Below are 7569 nucleotides of genomic sequence, written 5' to 3'. Positions count from 1 at the left end.
ACTGTAATTCCAATGGCCCTGCTCTTCTCCGACTGCCTTTCAATTCTACACTGACTCCAATGAGGCAGATGAATAATAAACATTCTACATCACACATGTCACGTATAACATGGATATCCTGTCTGCATACATAGCCAGTGGAAACAAACTATGCACTACAGCACAGGGAAGGTAATGGGATATATATTTTATTTGGTGCGTTTGTCACAGAGTATTCCATCTGCCACACTATAATTCAGACACTTAGTCCCACTTTACTTCATGGCCTCGCCCTCCACCACAAATACCTTCACTTGGCAGTAAGGAAAATTACTCTGCTACAAGGTAGGTTAGAGGGATTAAGTTAGTTATCAGTTTTGCTATAGAGTAGGAGGGTGTCACTGATGATCATGTGCTTAGCTTTCGCTTAGTCACTCACTGTAGAAGACAAATGACAAAAGGGGAAACATTGGAACAGGTGTAAATTGGTCATGGGAGACATGAAATATATAAACATAAATCACTTGGCCCAAAAAATGTTGTACATGTCATGAATGGATTTTTCAGTTTTTGGGTAGGCTCGTATATAACTTAGGAAATATTAATGGGGTGAAGTACTGGTAGGAGGTGTCCGAATGGGCACTGGAAAGCACATCTTGTTTTTCAGTTTGTAAATGCATTGAAACCTTTGTAATTAACAGAAGCAGTTGCACATTGCACATTGCACAGTCAACACTGCAGTGCAGAACTGAACCATACTGCAGTTAGGTTACAGGCGGCGAAATGCCATTGGCAGGGAGGTGATAATGATGAGTGCGATATCTCCTCCCCCTCCAACCTCCATGGCCTCCTCCATCACAATGGTGCTGCTGTTAAACCCAGCACTGGTGGTCTGTGTAGCTAGAAACAAAATACACATTTTAGATACCAGATTTGCCTTTTAAGTAACTATAATTATTAGGAGGTTCTCAAAAATAGCAAAGTGAAATTTAACAGATTTAACTGTGTCATTGTTCACGCTATTGTGCTAATGACTGACCATGCTGTGCTGTATCATAACTAGGGTGCAACCATGGTGTTGTTAGGTACTGGTGGGGGCAGGACACAGAAAAAGTGTTGCATCAGCAGTGATGCACCACTTTTTCATAAATATTGGCCTTTGTCTCGTAATGGAGGGACAGAGCTATGATGAGTTATTAAAACGCAATGAAGGGGTGGAATGGTCAATGAGAGACATATGGTTGGCAAAGGCATCTCAGTCATTATTATCCTGCCATGTTCCACTGTCATGGAAACTGCTGGTATACTGACCCTCGGTATCATCCCCAGGATCCGGAAGAGTAAGCTTGAGGAAGATCCTTCTCCTAACTCGCCACACAGACCTGGACACGATGCCGATCCACCTCAGGCAATCCCCATCACTGGCTCAATTCAGGAAGGACCTCAAGACCTGGCGCTTCAACTGACCCGTGCCTCTAAGCTAGTGCCTTGAGACCGCCTGGGTGATGAGCTGCACTTTATAAATGTTGGCTGACTGATCTACTGTATGAATGAATGATGATGAATAATAACACAACACTGAGGGGCTCCATGGTCATGCTATTGTTTTGACTGTTTGAGCAGGAGCATGAAATCCTTCTCAACAAACGTGTACTGATATAATAGCTGTCTTACAATGGTTCCTGTGGCAGCCGGTCTCTGCTGCTGGGTCGGTGGCTGCTCTGCGCAGCGTAGAAGGAGGGCTACAGGGGGCTACACGGACATCTGTAAGGAACAGTTTATTGTATCCCGTAATGGAAATGCTGAATCTTCAGTCCATTAATGCACTTTAAAGATGGCAAGAAGTTCGGAGATAACCACACGCAGTATGCTTCGAGAGAGAAAACATGTTCGCCAAACCAGCCCATCTCCCTCGCCCATGCTGGAGCTCGAAGTGGACCAGAGCAGGGCACCCTCTGCACAATGGGTTCATCAGCTGCACACCCATTCCTGCTTCCCTTTCAGCTTGCTTAGACTGTCAGCTGCACGTCTTCTCGTTTCTCTCAGAAGTAGAGAAATGCACAGCCGCAGTGGTGTGTGTGAACTGGGCCAAGCTCATGCGGACCACCCCTGCTCTGGAGAGTGGCAGACTTCATGAGACTGGGGGCCTTCCAGTCTGGCATGGATGGCGTCCTCGTCTCTTTCCTGGAGTTTGAGAGGTGGAAGGAGTTGGTCGACCAATACGCTTTCCACCTGACCTTGCGTTCGGCCAGCCTGCTTGTCCTCCAGGCTAGCTTTGACCTCGGGGACCAGAAGACCAAATGGACAGATTTTCTTCTGCAGTTTCTTGAGGGGATTCACTGCAGTGAGCTGCAAGAGCTGGAGCTCAACTGGACGCTGACGCACCTAGAGCCTGTGGATTTTTACCCGTCCTTGGGCACCGTTGCCCAGATCTGCCTCACCAAGGCCGACCAGTACAATAGCTTTCAGACCCTGTTAAAAAAACTGACCCGCAGTGCCACCAAGTTGAGTAAGATAAAGCCGCCTTTTGATTGGTCTGAACACTCTGTTTCCTTGCTAACGCATTTCCACCAAGTGCACACCTTGGAACTAAACTACTTCCGGGTTTTCAAGGGAGTCCGCCCTGAAACCATGAAGGGTCTCACAAAATCACTGCCCAACCTCAAAACATTGATCCTGCAGGTGCTGGTGCCAGTGAAGGACCTCGGCGTGTCCTACCCACTGGAATCCAAGTCTTTGGAATACTTGGACGTTTCCCAGACCCGAGGACTGGTTTTTATCTGCCTAGACCTACCCTCACTAAATGAATTGAAGGTAAAAAAGACAATCCGGGGTATAATCCCAAACCGACGGAGAAAACTGGCTCTACAGAGTCGATGGTGCTGCCTGTACGACTTGATGAAGAGCGAGACTCCAAACCTTCAAATGTTGAATGCACACCGGTTGCTCCCACACTGGTGGGAAAGGGGCTATACTGGCTTAAGTGAGGTTTTAATGCAGTCCTGCTTTTGCACACAACACACTGACACTTGGTTACTTTAAAATAAAAAGTTTGTGGGAGGAAGAAGAGTCAGGAAATCGACAAGGGACATTACCCGGAGGGCCCTAAAACCATCACCCTTCATAGACTTTCAGTGGTACTTCTTTTGAACATTGGCGGAGAAACTTGGGTCGTGAAATAAACTGTGTGATATAATAGCTTACTTAGGCCTGCAATATTCACAGCTCCAACAATATGTTCTCTTAGTCCTACAGTACCACAAGACATATAAGGGGAGAGGGAAAACTTACTAAAAGAGCAGAAGAAAACTACAGGCAGGAGGAAGTCAGCAACAGAAACAGAAAATATAGATAAAATGAACAGTGAAGGGTTAACAAGAATTTAACAAACAATAGACAGAGGAGTTGAAAAAAAGAGTATAAAAAACACACAAGGCAAAATTATTTTACTAGGGAGGAGAGGTAAAGGTTACTGTGAAGACATATCAACGCAGAGGCTGAAGATGTAAATAAGGGTTCTTTTATTTAACTAGCTCCATATATTAGGAAGCCTTTGCTCATTCAGCAGGTTTGTTGTTGTCTTCAAGTGGAGGCAGCGACCAACTGACTCTTTGTACATTCCAGTGATGATGCATTCCATACTCTATGAATACATCATCACATGGTTACCAGATCTCCATGGACACAGAACAATATACATTCTGTGTTTAGGTACTACAGTTTCCTAAAATTAATAATAACAGGACTTACTGGTGGTGGCAGCCCCTTCACCCTGCTGTTGTGATGATCTCTTGCCCTTGGGTTCTGATGGAATAAATTAAGAAGATAAAAAAAAAATGTATTAGTGGTACAGTTAGGCCCTCATTACAACCCTGGCAGTCGGTGATAAAGCGGCAGTAATACCGCTAACAGGCTAACGGTAAAAAAATTGAATTATGACCACAGTGGAAACCACTTTAACACACCGACCACCACGTTGGTAGCAACAAGCACTACGGCGGTAACCGCCACCAGCCAGGCGGAAGACAAGGTTCTGCCCACTGTATTACGAAACACCAATCCGCCAGCTTTTCCGGGGCAGTACCAACGCCATCAATAGCACAGTGGAAACAGTACACCGAAGGGAATAGACTCACCTCTGGACAGTGAAGGAAGAACCACGACGCCATGGAGCCCAAACTACAGGTGCTGGTTTACTTCCTCCTACACCAGGAATACCAACTGCGGCGAGGACAACCACAGTGAGTAGCATCCATAGCACGCAAGGGAGGGAGGGAGGAAAAAGAGAGTGACACACACACACAACACGCAACACCCCCAACCCCAAAAAACACACACAAACAGATGCAACAACATTACATATCCACCCCGTACCAGTCAGGAATAATGAAAGGACAAAATTATTTGAAGAAAGTGAGTGTAATAATATAAAGTTCTAGAAATACATCCTCAAAGGACAAAACAGTATCTACATATATTTATATATATATATACAAATGGAGGGACACTGCCCAGTCCATATTGTCCGTGGGCCACAGGGGGGAGGGAAACGGGGGGCACTACAGCCGGAAGATGGTACAATGCCACTGCTCCTGGAGGGGGCCACATGCCCATCATTCTGTCCTAGGGAGTGCAAAGCCACAGTCTCTCAAGTGGGTGGTTTGCCCACTGCTTGGTCCTGGGGAGTGCAAAGCCACAGTCTCTCTATTGGGTGGTTTGCCCATTGCTTGGTCTTGGGGAATGCAAAGCCACATTCTCTCAAGTGGGTGGTTTACCCACTGCTTGGTCCTGGGGAGTGCAAAGCCATAGTCTCTCTAGTAGGTAGCTTTTTCCACTGGTTCTGGAGGGGGCCTTGTGCCCAGTGTTCTTCATCCTGGCAAGGAGGGGCTGAGTGGATGCCTTCTTCCACTGGTTCTTGAGGGGGCATTGTGACCAGTGCTCTTCATCCTGGCAAGGAGCAGGTGTGTGGATGCCTTCTTCCACTGGTTCTGGAGGGGGCCTTATGCCCAGTGTTCTTTATACTGGCAAGGAGGGGTGAGTGGATGCCTTCTTCCGCTGGTTCTGGAGGGGGCATTGAGCCCTGTGAAGCAGATCTTGGGGAGTGCAAGGCCACAGTCTCTCACCTGGGTGTCACACCTACAGGATTTGCAGGGTCCAGGGCACACTACAGCCCATGCAGGCATGACTGCACACTGCCTGCCAGCGGTGACGGCTGCTCAGTGGTGGCAATGGCGGGGCTGATGGAGGTGCTGCCAGTGGTGAGGGGAGGCTCTAGCCCTTCCCCTCCAACCCCAGATGGCTGCCCACTTGGGCTGCTGCTGCTGGTCGTGGTGCTGTTGGCGGTGCTGCCAGTGGTGAGGGGAGGCTCCAGCCCTTCCCCTGCAGCGTCAGACGGCTGCCCACTGGGGTTGCTGCTGCTGGCAGTGGTGCTGGTGGCGGTGCAGTTGGTGGTGCAGGCGGTGGTGCTGGCGGTGGTGCTGCCAGTGGTGGGGGAGGCTCCAGCCCTTCCCCTGCAGCCTCAGATGGCTGCCCACTGGGGCTGCTGCTGCTGGCAGTGGTGCTGGTGGCGGTGCAGGTGGTGGTGCAGGCGGTGGTGCAGGTGGCGGTGCTGGCAGCGAGGCTGCCAGTGGTGGGGGGAGGCTCCAGCCCTTCCCCTGCAGCTTCGGACGGCTGACCCTTGGGGCTGCTGCTGCTGGCAGTGGTGCTGATGCCGGTGCAGGTGGCAGTGCTGGCGGCTGGGCTGCCTGTGGTGGGGGGAGGCTCCAGCCCATCCTCTTCAGACTCAGACGGCTGAAGTGCCATGGCTGGTGTTGTTTGCTCAGATGCTGCTCCAGCACCAGGCTCCATCTCCATCATGCCTGCGGCGTCTGTGCCTTTGTCATTGCCCTTGGCAGCTGGTGGTCCCTTCTTGCCCTTGGCAACTGCTGGCCTCTTCTTGCCTTTGCCATCTGGTGGTCCCTCCTTACCTTTGCCAGCTGGTAGTGCCTCCTTGCCTTTGCCAGCTGGTGCTCTCTTATTGGCTTTGCCAACTGGTGCTTCCTTTTTGTTCTTGGCAGCTGGTGCAGGCACACTGGCTTTGCTGACGGGTGTCTCCTTGGAGCCTCTCACAACTGCAGTATCTGCAGAAACTACAGTGGCCGTGGACTGGGTGGTTGAGGTGCTAGCCTGGATCCTGACCACCGAAGTGAAGGACGGGGAGGAGGGACAGGGAATAGGTCAATGGTGGAAAGTTAAAGCTTTTTAGGGACACTGGGGTGAGAAGAGGGTGAAGGTTTGGGAGTGGAGGAACAAGGAGTGGTGGTAGGAGGTGTCTGTCTGCTGTGTTTGGGTGCAGGTGCATGGGCTGGATGCTATTGTGAGGAAGATGGCTGTTGGGTGTCTGAGTGCTTGTGTTTGTGTACTTTGGGAGGAGGGGGCACAGACACAGTGGGAGAGGATACAGAGGACGTATGCATGGATGTGGGGGTGGTGACTGCCAGTGAGGGGTGTGTACTGATAGGCGTGATGGGGATAGTGGCTGAGGATGTAGTGCATTCAGGTGTTTGTGGAGATGCTACTGGGGGAGGTGGACGATGAGGAGGAGGGGGACACAGTGGAGGCAGTGGATGTTGGTGTGTCTGCATCTGGATGGTGCTTGTGTGAGTGCCTGTGGGATGAATTGTGGTGCTTGTGTTTGCCTGAGCTACTTCCGTGTGTTGTTTTGGGTGCATGCTGGTCTGATGGTGTGCTTGGGATAGGCTGGGGTTGAGGGGAATGGGACTGGGTAGAGGAAGTTGGAGGGGGTAGGCTAGAGACATGAACAATGGCTGTCATTAGGGAGGAGGCCAGAGCCTGGAATGATCTCTGTTGGGCCAACACGCCAGAGTGAACGCCCTCCAGAAATGCATTTGTTTGTTGCAAATGCCCTGCCAGACCCTGGATGGCATTCACTATGGTTGATTGCACAACAGTGATGGATCTCATAAGGTCAATAGACTCCTCACTGAGGGCAGCAGGGCTGACTGGGGCAGGGCCTGAGGTGCCTGGGGTGAAGGAGATGTCCATCCTCCTGGGTAAAGGGGCACTGAAAAATGCTGAGGGGCTGCTGGGAGGGTGGTGCTGGTATGGGGGTGGTGGCCGTACCTGTAGTTGGGGTGGTCACAGAGGTGTCCGCCACCACCAGGGAGCTTCCATCGGAGGAGGTGTCACTGTCCGAACTGTCCCCTCCAGTCTCCAGCGTGGTGCTCTCCTCGCCCTCCGTCCCACTGGTGTCCTCACTGTCGATGAATTTGACCTCATGGGCCATGTGGGATGCAGCTCCCTCCATTGTCCTTGCCTCTGCTCCTCCGCCAGATGATGCTAATTTACACAAGGACAGGGTGCCAAAACAAAAAGCGGGGAGAGACAAAGAATACACTTGGTCAATGCCAGCAACACCACCACTGTTGGCGTACACAATACATGGGGAATAGCACTAGGCCATGCACTACCAGTTACACTGCTAGTCACCAGGCCATGGAGTACAATGCCTAAGGCCAATAGCAGCACACCTGAAACCCACAGGACCCTGCCCAGTAGTAGATGCCCACTAGAATGTTTGGGGCTGGAGTG

The 7569-nt window shown here is 50.6% G+C and overlaps 1 pseudogene; it reads left to right on the top strand.

Moving 5' to 3' along the window:
- Positions 1 to 1865: 1865 nt before the first annotated feature.
- On the top strand, positions 1866 to 3163 carry LOC138301706 (uncharacterized; annotated as a pseudogene).
- The last annotated feature ends 4406 nt before the right edge of the window (positions 3164 to 7569 follow it).

This window comes from Pleurodeles waltl, chromosome 6 (assembly GCF_031143425.1).
Source record: "Pleurodeles waltl isolate 20211129_DDA chromosome 6, aPleWal1.hap1.20221129, whole genome shotgun sequence".
NCBI classification, from domain to species: domain Eukaryota; kingdom Metazoa; phylum Chordata; class Amphibia; order Caudata; family Salamandridae; genus Pleurodeles; species Pleurodeles waltl.
Note: the sequence above shows the minus strand (reverse complement) of the source record. Positions and strands in the feature narration are given on the sequence as shown.